Below are 15,093 nucleotides of genomic sequence, written 5' to 3' on the forward strand. Positions count from 1 at the left end.
TGACAGAGCCACTTTTCTATGTAGTTAGAACAAATGGGATAATAGAGTTTCACTGCAGTCTATGATTTCAGATACATAGGAGGAATGGGAAGTAGGGCAATTCAGAAAATAAAAATTGAGGAGGAAGAAAACTATGAAAATACTGCCCAATACAGGTTAAGTGTTTAGACTGCTGAAATAATTCCTGGGTGAATAGACAATTATGACTATGTCTCATTATTCTGAGAGTTAAAGGATCCCATTTAAATTTGATTTAGTCCAGGCAAGAGAGCCAAAAATAATGTGGCAGGCTAGCGGGTGACAGATAATGTTAGGTATATTTATTAATAGTCTTTTTCTCAATCATAAAGCACTTTTTTTTTTATTACCAATTGCCATCTCTAAAATTAGATTTCATGTTACAAATTATGGTTTCTTATATTAGATAAAATACAATAGTGTGTCAATCTTTTCTAATTTAAATAGTCTATTTTAGGTACTCTCTTAGGTAAAAATCCATTCTTCTGAAATATTGTGTCCTTAAAAGGAAATTTGGCTGACAGGCATGCAAGAAATTGCAGTGAAAGGATGGGGGCTCCTGGGACCCACACTTTAAGAATCAATTGTTTTTCTCTTTGCCCTTCGGCTTCCACATTAGTGTCATTGTCGGGCTTCTATACAGCTTCTTGGCATCTGCTACTGAAATCTCAAGTGCTGACCCAATGGTCTGGCCATTCATTCGGCTCATGGAGGCTGCGTCTGTCCTTCTGTGCATCTTTGGCTTTGCCTCCCAGTGCTGTGGACTCCTTTGCCTTTGAAGCATAGTCTCCATGCAGTCTATGCGGCAGGGAGGCTGCCACAAAGCCCTCACAGGCCGGTCCTTCCGTCTGCCACAGGGACTCTCTGCAAGGTGCAGAATCTCAGCCTTGCTGTCTTTCATTCTGTGGGGCTTTGGGGAACATACGCGTAACTTCCATGCTACGGTGAGAATTAAGAAAGGCCCAGGAAGGGTGATTCATTAATTTTCACTGCTGATCTACTCTGTGCTGACAATAGGGTCTTCTGTTTCATTTATGCTATATCGATATAGGTTCTCGCTGTGTGGCTTTCTCCTCCTTGAGTTACAAATCGAAAGCTAGTACAAAGTCCCTCCCTTTTTTTTAACTTCTTCCATAAATGTATTTGATAACACCATAGTGGAAAAAAGCAGCAAAAGGACTCAGTGAGAAAATATCTCCTAATTACTTCTGAGTGATAGAGAATCTATTAGGAAATTTGAAGACTTCTTTTGTATCTGTTTTAGAGATGAATACATCCTACTGTCAGTTGTCAGTACTATATAATATTAAATCAAATACTTAATATTTTTATTGTAAGTCCTTTTTCTCAACAAGGGACTTTTTGATAATTTTTCCTTTCTATAAAGTAATCTACTCAGTAAGTATTTTACTCAAGTATAGTCAAAGAACTAATTTCTTAAGTCCTATTTTTATAATTTAGCTTAAAACATGCAAAATACAATATGGTCAGTATATTTAGTGTTTGTATGAATCAGCATTCATCAAGACACTGAGACACTACCAAGAAAAAAATTATGAAACTGTAAGTCTGGGATCAAAATTGAGTTGATGCTGGATTCATAGAGGTAAAATAACTCTTTGAGGAGACAATTGAGTAGCTATCCAGATTTTTACCAGTACCATTTCCCTATTTGCTTGCAAAATTTAATTTGTCTTTTGCATCCAAATTCTCATAAATATTTCTTATCTCTGCCACATTACAGCTTGCCTCAAATCCCCCATCTAAAATCTTCTTAAGCAAGTAAGAATTTAGAATTAAAAGCTCTTTACTATGTTTGACCAATTGTTAAAAAAACAAAAATATAGTGCCCAAAACATACTTACCGTTGTCCACAATAAGTAATAATATTTTCATATTGTAAAAGTATTAAGAATGATTTTTAAAAGTGGATTATTGTGAAAGAGTCTGTTACTATAAAATAGTTTGTTTTTTTTTAAATAAAATTCAACCACAAAAGAACATCAATATAAACTAAATATTGTGAACCAACTATGCTTTGAAATCTAGTTAAATTTAATTTAAGCCTTTTATTCAATAACCTATAGGAAATGCAAAGTCATTTCACAGTTTCTGGAATTTTCAAGAAAACTCCCGATTACTTTTACTTGAACATCCAAGATTTCAAATCAAGTCTTGGCCCCAAAGGATGTTGTTATAACCTAGAGTTTATCTCATCCTGCTATCTCTTTGCTCTGCACCAACTCAGATGTCCTCTCTCTATTTTTTTTTTTTAATTTCCAGTGGGTGATTGTTGTAGTAGGAACTTACACGGACTGTGCAGATAACAGGATTAACTGTAAGACTGTACAAGAAAACAAAATGAATATTGCATAAAAACGAATAAAATAAATATGATTCATTACTGCTTGTAAACACTCCCTTGTCACCTTGTTCCTTCACCCATGGGAATTTCTCACTGGTCATTGCTATGGACTGACTGTGTGCCCCCCAAATTTATACATCTACACCCAAATCCCCAGTGTGATGGTGTTTGCACGTAGTGGCTGCGGGAGGTAGTTAGAGTTAGATTAGGTCATGAGGGTGGGATCTCTGTGCTGGATAGGAAATGGATGTGTCTGTCTCTCACTCTCTGTATCCCTTCCTCACCCACTGCAGTCATGGCAGAGAAGAGTAAAAATATAGCCATCTAAAAACCAAGCAGAGGGCTCTCCCCAGAAACCAAATCTTCCAGCACCTTAATCTTAGACTTCCCAGCCTCCTGAACTGTGAGAAATAAAGGTTTTATCTAAATCACCCAGTCTATGGTATTTTCTTGTAGCAGACTAAACTAAAACAATCATCTTTCTCTATATGCTCCAAAGTTCTGGCATCTTACATGGACTTTGTATGCTCTCTCCCATTCTGACTGTGCTTCCCGCTCTTAAATGTTTTCCAAATCATCTTCATCACTAGTCCCAAGTAAGATACATTTTTCTTTGCGCATTGTCTCTAAGACTTAACCATAAACCCAAAAAGAATAATTCTTCTATAACCATCTGGGAAATAGCCAATATTTTATACAAAGAATTATATGCCAATAATTTATACAAAGAATTAACAATGTACAAGTTTTTGATTTCTGAATTTATTTTGATTTGATTGGCCTTTGGCCAATATCAAGGTACAATCATGTGCCGCATTAACTACTTTTTGGTCAGTGATAGAACTCATGTATCAGGGCTGTCCCACAAGATTATAACGGACCTGAAAATTTTTATCACCTAGTGAGGTCATAACCTTTGTAAGTCAGAGCACAATACATCACACAAATACTTACCACTGTGTTGCCTATAGTGTTCAGTATGGTAACACGCTGCACAGGACAGTAGGGTAAGAGAATTTGTCACCCTCCAAATATGTTTACTGGCATAAGGATTATTTAGGTTGGTTTATTTTTAGAAACAATGGACAAGGAAGAAGCTCTGTAAATCAAGTAGAAGTTATATTTTGTAAAATACATGTATGTTTATAATGAACTTTTCCAGTTGTAAGTTGATCTCCTTTGCTGTACCAGGAAGAGAAGGAGGATCTCATCTTTAGTAACTTTTTCTTTGTTTGTTTTTAAATTTATATTTGTTGTTGAAAGTATTACAGATGTCCCCTAATTTTTCCCCCATTGACCCCTCAACTAGCCAAGATGGCTGAAGCCACCACCTTTAAACCATCTCCAGCTTAAGGCAAAAGATGTTGGGGAGTGGGGTTATATATGGGGGGTTATCAGGAAAAGCACAATAAACAAGGGTAAGGTTGTTGTCCACATTAAGGTCATTAACTTATGTATTGAGAACAACCTTACCCTTGTTTACTGTGATTTTCCTGATAAACTCTCATATATGACTCTCCCAGCCCAACGTCTTTTGCTTTCAATTGCAGATGCCTAAAGGCGGTGTCTTCAAACCATCTTGGCTAGTTACTCAGTTCTCCTGGGTTTCCCCCATGTATATAGTAGGCATAGAGTATTAGACGTTTGTGTGTTTTTCTCCTGTTAATCTGTGTTTTACTTTTTGTTTGTTTCTTTTATCTTCGCCAGAGGACATTTTTGCATTTATCTTCAGATAGAGCGGGAGGAAGAGAGAAAGAAACACCGACATGAGAGAGACACATCCAGTGGTTGCCACCTACACGACCCCAACTGGGGCCCGGGACACACTGCAAACGAGGTATGTGCCCGCAGCGGGAACCGAATCCAGGACTCTCTGGTCCATGGTCCGATGCTTTAACTGCTAAGCCAAACTGGCCAGGGCTATCTGTCTTTTATTACAGGAATATCTCAGACAAGACTCAGAAAGGAAGAGGGAACATTATTTTTCCTCCCTTACAGAGAGAGAAATAGTCTACACCATATAAACTAGGTATGAAGTAGGCTATACCATCTAGGTTTGTGTTAAGTGCACTCTGTGATGTTCAGAGAACAAAATCATCTAAAGATGCATTTCTCAGAACTTATCTTCAAGTGGAGTATGACTAATGCAGGGCATAATTGATCTATCCCAGGGCTGTATTACAAAATAAACAAAAATGAACATAAAGTAGGACAATTCATCACATAGTTTATGAATTTAAATATCCTGGAAACAATGATTATCTTCTGATTTGCATTTTTGAGAATTGCCCTTTTCTAGACACAAACTGGATTTAGTAGAAAGCAGAACTGCAGATGGAAAAAGAAATGAGCCCTGGCTAGTGTGGCTCGGTTGGAGTGTTGTCCTGTGGTTGGTTTCATTTCCGGTCAGGGCACATACCCAGATTGCTGGTTTGATCCCTGGTAGGGGTGCATGAGGAAGGCAATTGATTGATGTCTCTCTCTCTCTCTCTCTCTCTCTCCCTCTCTTCCTTCCTTTCTAAAAATTAATAAAGAATATTTAATAAGAAAATAGAAATGATTAACCTATCAATTGGATTAAATTGATAACCATGCATTAAATGTAGTAAGTAGTTTCATCTATGAAAATTAATTTTGTATGTCTTTCCTTTTGAAAAAAAAAAATATTTTCTTTATTGATATTAGAGAGAAAAAGAGGGAGACCATCGATTGGCTGCCTCCTGCATGCTCCCCACGGGGGATCAGGCCCACAACCTGGCCATGTATCCTGACCAGGAATAGAACTGGCCACCTCTTGGTGCATGTGTCGATTTTCAAACCTCTGAGTCACACCGGCTGGGCTCTTTCCTTTTGTAGTAACATACTTTTATGTAAATCTGTTTTTACACCTTTCAGCTATTTTTATCTGAATTTTTTTTTTCCTGACGTAAAGAGAAATACAAAAAGGTTAGGGAATATATGACCCCACCTGCATACCACACATCAAGTTGTATAAGATAATATGTATTTTCAAGGACATATCCTTTGAGTTAAATTACTCAAACACTTTCAAGAAATTGCATTCAGATTACTTACAACATGAAGATGGAGTTTGAAGTCTCCGCCACCCTACGTATCATTCTCTAGAATCAATGGAACAAGCACTGCAATCCACTTGAACAATCAGCTTCTCGATTTTGTCATCAGTATCTACACCGTATACCATATAAAGAGAGAAGTATCCTCAGCAAACACCTTCTCAAATGGCTACACTCCCCTTCCAAAAATTTATTTCTGTGTTTTGAAAAATGTATTTGTATTACTGAATTTAAAAGAATAATTCTTACTTCAAAAATATGTTACAAACCATTGTCAAACAAACATACAGGGATGGGGAAGTGCAGGTGTACAGATGTGAGGATGCGGAACATAGAATAGTAACGCTATCATAATCATCATGCCCTGCATGTCTTTCCATACAAACAACCGTAAACCTATTTTTGCTAGCCCCAGTATCTTCCTTTCAGATTTTTGTGCATATTTTCCAGTTTTAACACATTAAATCTGTCATTTAATATTTTATATATTTCTGACCAATGAAAGATAGCTTTCCAAGGAAATGTTACATAAAGTGGCTATAATTACATCCGTTTGCCATTGTACAGTTCATTTGCTGAATCTTTGTCTTTAATAATGCTAATGTCCATATATCATTGGCTGTTGTTTTGGTTTGTTCTCATTATTAGCAGATTAGCAGAAATCGCTATTTAAAAACCACCTTTCTTTTGAAAAATATTTGGAAAGTTTATCTGAGTAGTTGCGGGCTCTTTAATTACTTTAAAAATGTCATGAGAAAGAGCACAGGTTTGGGAAATTTCAGTTACAGGAAAAAAAAGTATTGATTTCTTAATAATATTAGGCAGATTGCTTACAAGGAGTGGTAGTGACTTCCAAGGAAGAGAATGGATCACCCAAGAGACACTTGACACTTCTCCTTAACCGTGGGTTGAGGAGCAGCCCACAGGTAGTTTCGGAGAGTTCTTCAACTGCTTACCTCCCCCTTTAGAAACCTTGTGAAAGTTTGGAGGGAATACCTGCTAGACAGAGGCCCAGGAGGAGAGAGGAGCAGGAAGAGTGCCTCTTCAAGTTCTTTTGTTCTAGTGGCAAAGGTGAAGAAACAGAGAAGCCCCTTTCTCCAGAGCTGTGTCTGCACAGTGAAGGAAAGAGAGAAATACTTTGTGAAGTCACTTTAGGAAAATTGCCACAAGAATCTTCCCATTCCTACTTTTTTTTTTTTCATTCCTTTTTGAATAATTGAAGGCCATAAAGCATCGGTGGATTCAATAGGAGCTTTGGTTTTTTCTGTGCGTTTGTTTTAAATGTTTTTTATGATAATTTGAGTCAGAGAATTGTTCTAAAATACAGATAGTTGTGATGATCTTTGGGCAATAGTACTTATGAGGTGTTTCCCTCAGAAGCTTGGTTGCGTCAGAACGTCTTAAACAGTGAGGTTTATTCAGGATGGGGATTTGAATTTTCCTGACACAAAGTGGGGGAAAGACATGGCCTATCCAGTCTCTGGAAGATTTAAGGTTGCCCTTGACTTTTTGCAAGCAAACGCAAAGTGTTTTTGTGTTGCTGTTGTTTGTTTCTTACCTCTTATTCTTCCTTTTTTTTTTTTTAAATCCTTTTCTCACCCAACTCTCTTTCTCTTCCTCTAAATCAAATTTAAGGAAAGGCTGTAGGAAATGCGATAAAGTTATTTTTTTAAAAAATCATAAAACTGAAAATAACATCAGAAGTCTTTATGTTCAGAATACAGCTTTCTGTACCACCAGACACTGACTTTTATCTTATATATGAAAAAAATCTATTCTGCCCTGTGTGGACATAAGAAAGGTCCAAATCTGCAGAGAATTTTTATAAGAGTTTATTTGAGCCAAACTGACAATTTATGCTGGGAAGCAGGATCTCAAGTGCTCCAGAGAATAAGTTTTGCAGCTTTTAAAAATGCATTTGAAATTAAAAAGGGGAACTAAAGAAGAGGGCACGGAGGTGGGAAGAAGCAAGGTGGGGACTGGATTACAGTAGAGTTGAAAAGATGACATGTTCTATTGAGCGTGGTTACTGCTTGTCTCAAAGACGTGTTAACCTAGGTGCAGAGAAATAGTGGACAGAGACTGCTTAAGGCAAACATGAACCTTTTACTAAAAAGTTATATGCCTGGGGTATGACTACCCACCATGACCTGCCCAGTTAGGAATTTATGATCAGATCACCATGTGAGGTTACTTTCCACAGAACCCTTTCTTTATCAAATCCACAACCATATTATATAGTAAATTTTATCTAATCAAGATTCCTCATAGCATATTCATGTCAGTTATTTTTCCTGAACTTTGGAATAATATTATTGCTTATAAATCACTTTTATTTAGCAATGATACTAGGCTCTATTTGGAATAGATATGTCTTTTTTTTATTCTTTTTTCTCTCTCCCTGAGTTTGTTTGCTGTTGCTGCCTTTTGATTAAAAGGAAAGAAGGGAAAAAAATCAGGACCTCAATATATAATGAAACCTGTCTATTTTGAATGAAGTGGTAACAAATGCTCAAAACTCTGCTCCTTCAAAGCAGTCCGTATGCGGCTGCTTCAGAGCCTTGTCTTTGTTGAGAATGACTTGAAGTTCTGATCTATGAGTTTTCTGACTCATCCAAATGTCAAAAGAAAATCTTTTATATTTTTGTTTTATGTATATTTCTATTAAAAAAAATTTCTCTTCAAGTAAGTACACTTTTTCTTAAAATTGTGTGTCATCCAAAGTGCCTTAGCAAAAATACCTGAAACAATTTCCTAGTGCTCTGAATGTGTGTGTATGTACGTCTGCCTGAGAATGTGTGTGTACATACACATATGTGTGTATATATTTAAATATTATATATTGCCTAGTATATAATATATAACGTATTACACAATATATTTACATTTATACTTTGTATTTTATTCTCTATATGTGTGTGTGTGTGTGTGTGTGTATATATATATATATATATATATATCTAATCCTTGGTTATTAGTTATACACTAGGTGACTCAGAAAAAAATAAGCTCTCAAATCACTAACACACTAATGAAGAAGATGTATTTGGGAGTTTAAGAAGCAAGTTGCCAGATAGTGACAAATTTAAAATTACTTAATTCTGAAACTGCCATTTGAAGACAATTTCTATAGTGTGAAAAAAACACAATGTTGCAAGATTTTAAGTGCTTTGGCCTTTTCTAATTCTTAAAAATAGCCTTTAGATTTCTTTTTGACTTTTAAGAACTTAACAAGATGATCTTATCCCTGAAAACTTTGTCTGCTAATAGGTCAAGAAAATGGTTTCGGTCACTCAAAAAGTTGTATAGGTTAGTACTCAATTTTAAGAGCTGCTTTAAGAAAGTGTTCTCAGATGATGCATCTTCCTTATTTATTGACATTGTTGACATTTTCCGAGTTATTTGAATATTCCTTCTGTTTTCTGTAATAAAATTGGCATTGAAATTGTGGTTTAGAAAGTTCAAAAACAAATCATGTTTTTCTTCACTGTCAGAGTGCTAATATACTATATTGAACCAAACTATAAAAGAATTTAAAACTTACCAAATTTTCAAAATAATTGCAAACTTTGCAAAAGGCCTCAGACTGTGATCCTCCTGATTCTTATTGGACAGTGACAAGTGCATATGTTCTAACATCAATCGGTTCCGTGGAAGCTGGTTCTACACCTCTCCTCCTCTGTCCTCCCCAACACATCAAAAACATGCTCAGTTAAGAATAGAGATTGCGGGAACATTTGTAAATCTGTGCTAATTTTTCATTTCTTTGTTTCAGCTGCAATCAGAGATACTGAAACGGGCTTTCTCTAAGGGGTCCCATCCACTTTCCTCTTTTCTACTCTGTGGCATTGTATGAACTCCCACTTTCTCAGGCTGACATGTACTGATCATCTTTTAGTCACAGCTTAAGCATTATTTTTCCAGAAGGTCGTCTATAGCCCCCAAATTATGCTTGTACACATTCATAGCTTCTTTGGCTCTCTTTTGCTATGTATCACACTTTATTCACTAATAATATTGGGCTTCCCTTTTGTCTTCATGTCCTTTATACATTGTCTCTCTTTATAAGCATTCTGCCCCCAATGCTACCACACATGGTTTTGGCATTTAATTCTTAACCATTCTTTGAGTATTACTTGGCTTTAGATTAATGATTTTTTTGTGATTGCTGTTTTTTATTTTTATATTTTTAGTTTTACCCTATAAGTCTCATACCATCAGCAACATTAATTATACAGGGTCTTTTCTTCCCCGGGAAGCTATTGGTCATATAAGAAAATGATCTTTCCTGGACAACACAGCATCACCAAGATGAAAAAAAAAAAAGCCTGGAACATACTTAAGAATGAATAATCTATCAGGATTTTCAGTATATTAAATTCATTCATTGCTACTTGCACAAATTTCACGAAAAAGTAAAGTTGAAAAAATTTCCTTATAGATGTTTTATTTAAGCAGGTTCAATCTATTAATGTTTGACCTGTGTTAGTTATATTGGTGGTAATTAAATATTTTAATTCATATATTAGCAGAACTTCTATTATATTAACTATTAACTGTACTAACTTACAAATTACTGTTTAAAACTTGTTGAAAAAACACTGACTTTAGAAAGATGTCAGTGTATATATAGTACTAATAAAACAATGTTCATACACTTTAATATGAACTGTATTGAAAAGTATTGGTAGCCTTGGCTGGTGTGGCTCAGTTGGTTGGAACATCTTTCCATATACTGAAAGGTCACAGGTTTGATTCCCGGTCAAGTCACATACCTAGGCTGTGGGTTCAATCCTCAGTTGGGGTGCATACGGGAGGCAACTGATCAATGTTTCTCTCTCCCACATTGTTCTCTCTCTCTCTCTCTCTCTCTGTCCCTCTCCCTTCCACTCTCTCTAAAGTCAATTTAAAATGGTATTGGTAATTTTGTTTAGGGTACTTATTTATCTGTAACTATTATTTAAACAAATTAAAGTAGATACTTCTATATGCTATTTCCCACTATACAAGTGAACACAAAAAATAAAAACCAATTTTCTCGATTCCATTCCTCACCTCCCCACACACATCACCTAACATATTTCTAAATTATAGTCATGCAATATACAATTTATCTTTTCTTTACCCTAAGCATTGTTACAAAATTAAACTCAGAGATGAACTGCTTTTGTTTCATATCCATTTTAAAAAGAATCATCGAGTACTGTTCATGTGAAAGCTTTGTTAAGCATTTATGATAATGGATAGAGTAATAAACAAAATGAACAAAGATCATACCCACAAAGAACTCTCATTCTAGCTTAGGAAAGACACACACACACTATTATCAGTCAGCAACAATTTCTGTGAGAAAAATAAGGTATATTTAGAGTGATGAAACCAATTTTTGATAAAGACAACTAGAAAGATTCCTGTCAGATAATTTTGAGTGAAAATAAAAAGATAGGAGTGAATTATGTGAATAAATGAAAGAAAAGCATCAGTAAAAATGCTGAAACCACATTATGAGAAACTAAAGAATGAAGCTTTGTGAATTAAATTGAGATATTCACTAAAGTGAATTATTAAAATTTGAATTAACATGAGCAAAAGTATTAATACACTCATATCAGACTGCTAATGGATAAATAACAATTATTTCTATTTTATATAGTATTGTAAAAGACTCAAACTCTTGATGGATGTTTACTGGAATATGAAACATCTGTCACTGTGATCTTCTGTGCTGTTTGATAAGCAATAGAAAAGAGAATTATTGTTGACACTTACTTGAAATTGTTAAAAACTAATTAAAACTCCAGGGAAAAATATGTCTGTTTAAAAAAACTAAACCATTGGAATATTAGGTTCTTGAAATTGAGTAAATATGAATATAAATACACACTGACGTTTTAAAGAACCAGAGGCCTTTTTATAGTATTATCCCCTAAAATGCCCCCACTGACTACACAACTATTCAATTTTTATCATCACAATATTTACATGTGTTTATAAAGATGGCTTAGTAAATTGGCGATTTACTACATTATTCATTTATATTTAATTGTTTTAACCTTTGTATGAGACACACCTGCATCACTGACTGATTAAGTACATTTACAGACACAATTTGAATGCAGAGATTGGAGATGCAACACTGGAGAGAGAGAGAGAGAGTAAAAGAGATACAAGAATATTTATGAGAAAGAGATTGAGGAAAGTAGAGAATTAAAAATTGAATAGTTTCACATACATACAGTGTGATGAATACAAAGAACTTATTTGAAGCAAAAGAATCTATTAGGGATTTACTGAATTGAAAGTATGATTGAAATAAGATCTGGCAACTAATAAAACAAGAGAAGGGAGAGAAAAATAAGCAGATAATATCAGTTTCTTAAAGATAATTAAGATATAAAAGCCATATGGTGTTTCTTGTTTAGGATGACGAGCCTAACACATTTTCATTCATACTCCCTTACAAACACACCATTAAAACGAGGGAAACTTAATAAAAAGATAAAAATTGCAAGAATAAAATGAACTGAGAGGGTCCATCAGTGAATGAAATATATTTCAAAAGTATTTTGTAAGATGAAAGGCACATACAAATTCATGAGTAAAAATTGAGACACAGGTAAGGAAGCCCAAATCTATGTGAAAAGCAGGAGCGCATTTGCTCTGTGGAATCTCTACGAGCTCAGGTACTAGGAAGCACTAAGCCTGCAGGATGCAGGAACGAGATGTATGCCTGAAATTTCGTCATTAAAGATCTATTAGTGGAATATCTCCATCCACAATCACCACACTCTCAACATGAGATAAGTGCCCATTCATTGAAGTGTATTTCTCCACAAGAAGAATAAACTTTCTGAGAAAAAAAGTGTGCAGATAATGTTGGCATTACCCAGGGCACACTTCTCCCAATGTACCTATGTATGGGCTTCAAGCCAAATGTCTACTTCTGCAATTTATTCAAAAACATATCAGATGCTCAGTGACACAATCTCTTCTATGATAAGACAGTCGAGAATCACAAAACACCAGAGGGAATCTTTCAACATAAAGATGAGAAAAAGTAAAAGAAAAAACACTTGGAATAGAAATTATTCCTTAGAAAATATAAATTATCAAAGAACATGGGAGAATAAGAAAACAAATGCAAAAAACTGTCTAATTATCAGCTTAGACCATTTGTTTGTTTGTTTGTTTGAATATGGTATCCACTAAATAAATTTCTAGAAAAAGAAAATTCCAGTAAAAGAAAAGGTCTTGGGAATTTTTTTTAAAGGCTTTCAACAAGTGATGCAGGAACAAATGCACATTTATGTATTTACATACAAAAAAAAGTGAATCTAGATACAGAACTTACATTAAGCACAAAACATAACTGAAAGGTGGATCACAGTCCAAACTGAAAAACAAACTATAACATTTTTAGAAAATAGAGTAAGAGAAAATCTGGGTGACTTTAAATATGACTTTTTTAGATACAACATCAAAGATAAAATCCATGCCCTGGCTGGTTTGGCTCAGCGGTTAGAGTGTCGGCCTGCAGTCCAGAGAGACCTGGGTTCGGTTTCCGCTAGGGGCATGTACCTCGGTTGCAGTTTGTCCTCGACCCTGGTTGGGTCATGTGGGTGGCAACCACTTGATGTGTCCCTTTCACGTTGATGTTTCTCTCTCTCTCTCTCTCTCTCTCTCTCTCTCTCCCCCACCCACTCTATCTGAACAAAATGTCCTTGGGTGAGGATTAAAAAAAAAATACAATCCGTGAAAAAATATTAATCAGCTGGACTTCATTAAAATTAAAAACTTCTTCTACTTTGTCATCAATAATGAATAGAGAATTAAAAGACAAGCCAAAGAGTAAGAGAAAATATAAAAGTTACATCTATGTAAAATGACATTGGAATTTTGATAGCTTGCATTAAATCTAAGTGGATGGTTTTGAGTAGTAGGCATTTTAAGAATACATATTTACTCTTCTGATCCACAAATAGGATAATTTTCCATTTGTCCTTTTTAATTTCTTACATCCAAGTCTTACAATTTTCATTGCACAGATCTTTCATTTCCTTGGTTAAATTTATTCCTAAGTAATTTATTGTTTTTGATGCTGAACAAGATAGTGTTCTTTATTTATTTTTCAGATATTTTATTGTTAATGTAGAGAAATGCAATTTATTTCTGTGTTGATTTTGCTAACATTTTCTGAGAATTTTTATATTTATATTCATCAGAGATATTGGTCTTTAGTTTTCAATTCACAAAAGTAGGGGGAAAAAATAACCCTAAAATTTGGATGGATCCAGAAAAGACTCCACATAGCCAAAGCGATCTCATGAAAGAACGTAGCTGGAGACAGCAGACTTCTTGATTTCCAACCGCACTACAATACTTACTATGGTTTTAATACTATAGTAATTAAAACTGTATGGTAATGACATAAAAATAAACACATAAACTAATGGAACATAATGGACAGCCCAGAGATAAACCTCCACATATGTATGGTCAACTAACATTTAATAAGGAAGAGAGGAACACTTAATGGGGAAAGGATACTCTCCTTAACAGAGTGTTGAGAAAACTGGATAACCATATGCAAAAAAAATGAAATTGGAATTTTATTTCATACCATCCACAAAAGTAGCTCAAAATTAATTAGAAACATAAACATAAGATCTGATATCATAACACTGTGTTTCGAGGAAAAACAGTAGGAAGAACTTCCCTTGGTCTTGGCAAACATTTTTTGGATATGACACCAAAAGCACAAGGAAAATCAACAACTGGGACTACATCACACTAAAAAGCATCTGCAGAGCAAGGGAAACAGTCAACAAAATGAATGCATAAGGGGTTCTAGCTGGCCAGAGGCAACCCACGGCCGGCCTTGCACCAGGAGCAGGATGGCCGGGGTTGAAAGTGGAGTCTATCCAACAGGGAATGCAGTATACCAATGCCCGGCTGGACCTGCGCTGGACCTCCTGGGATATAAAATTCCTGTCATAGGAAATCTAAGTTCTACCTTAGACTAGTTTGATGCTATTGACTTTCTGACAATGAAATCAGGATACTGGATGGTTTTTCCTTCATTAATAAGACTGAAACATTATTAGTGAAAAACAATAGAATATGTACATAAGTGAGAGACTTGATCAAGCTCTGTCCGACCTGACAGAATTCATTCTCACCAATTATAGTCTTGTGGAACTAGGTGATCTGGACACTTTGGTATCTCTCAAATCACTGACTTATCTGAGTATTTTAAGAAATCCTATAACTGATAAAAAGCATTGCAGACTGTATAGAATTTATAGTTTCACAAGTCAGAGTGCTGGATTTTCAGAAGGGGAAACTAAAAGAGCATGAGGAAGCAGAGAAAATTTTCAAAGGCAAAGGGGCTGCACAAGTTATAAAGAATATTGCCAGCAGAGGCAAAACTTTCAATCCGGGTGCTGGTTTGCCAATTGACAAGGAGAAAGGTGGACCATTTGCAGAGGATGCAGAAGGGATCAAGACCCTGCAGCAAACACATCGACTGTGCCAGTGTGGAGCCGCTGAAGGGCTCGCTGCGGTGGGGCAGACGCCTGGCAGAGAACGCAGGTCAGCCCCCCCCCCCCCCCGCCCCATGATGGTGAAGGGGAG

General features: G+C 35.5%; 1 pseudogene; it reads left to right on the plus strand.

The window, feature by feature from the left end:
• LOC118616911 overlaps positions 1–15,093 on the plus strand; it is a 157,856-nt pseudogene that overhangs the window by 130,952 nt on the left and 11,811 nt on the right.

Source organism: Molossus molossus, unplaced genomic scaffold, assembly GCF_014108415.1.
Source record: "Molossus molossus isolate mMolMol1 unplaced genomic scaffold, mMolMol1.p scaffold_m16_p_5, whole genome shotgun sequence".
NCBI lineage: Eukaryota > Metazoa > Chordata > Mammalia > Chiroptera > Molossidae > Molossus > Molossus molossus.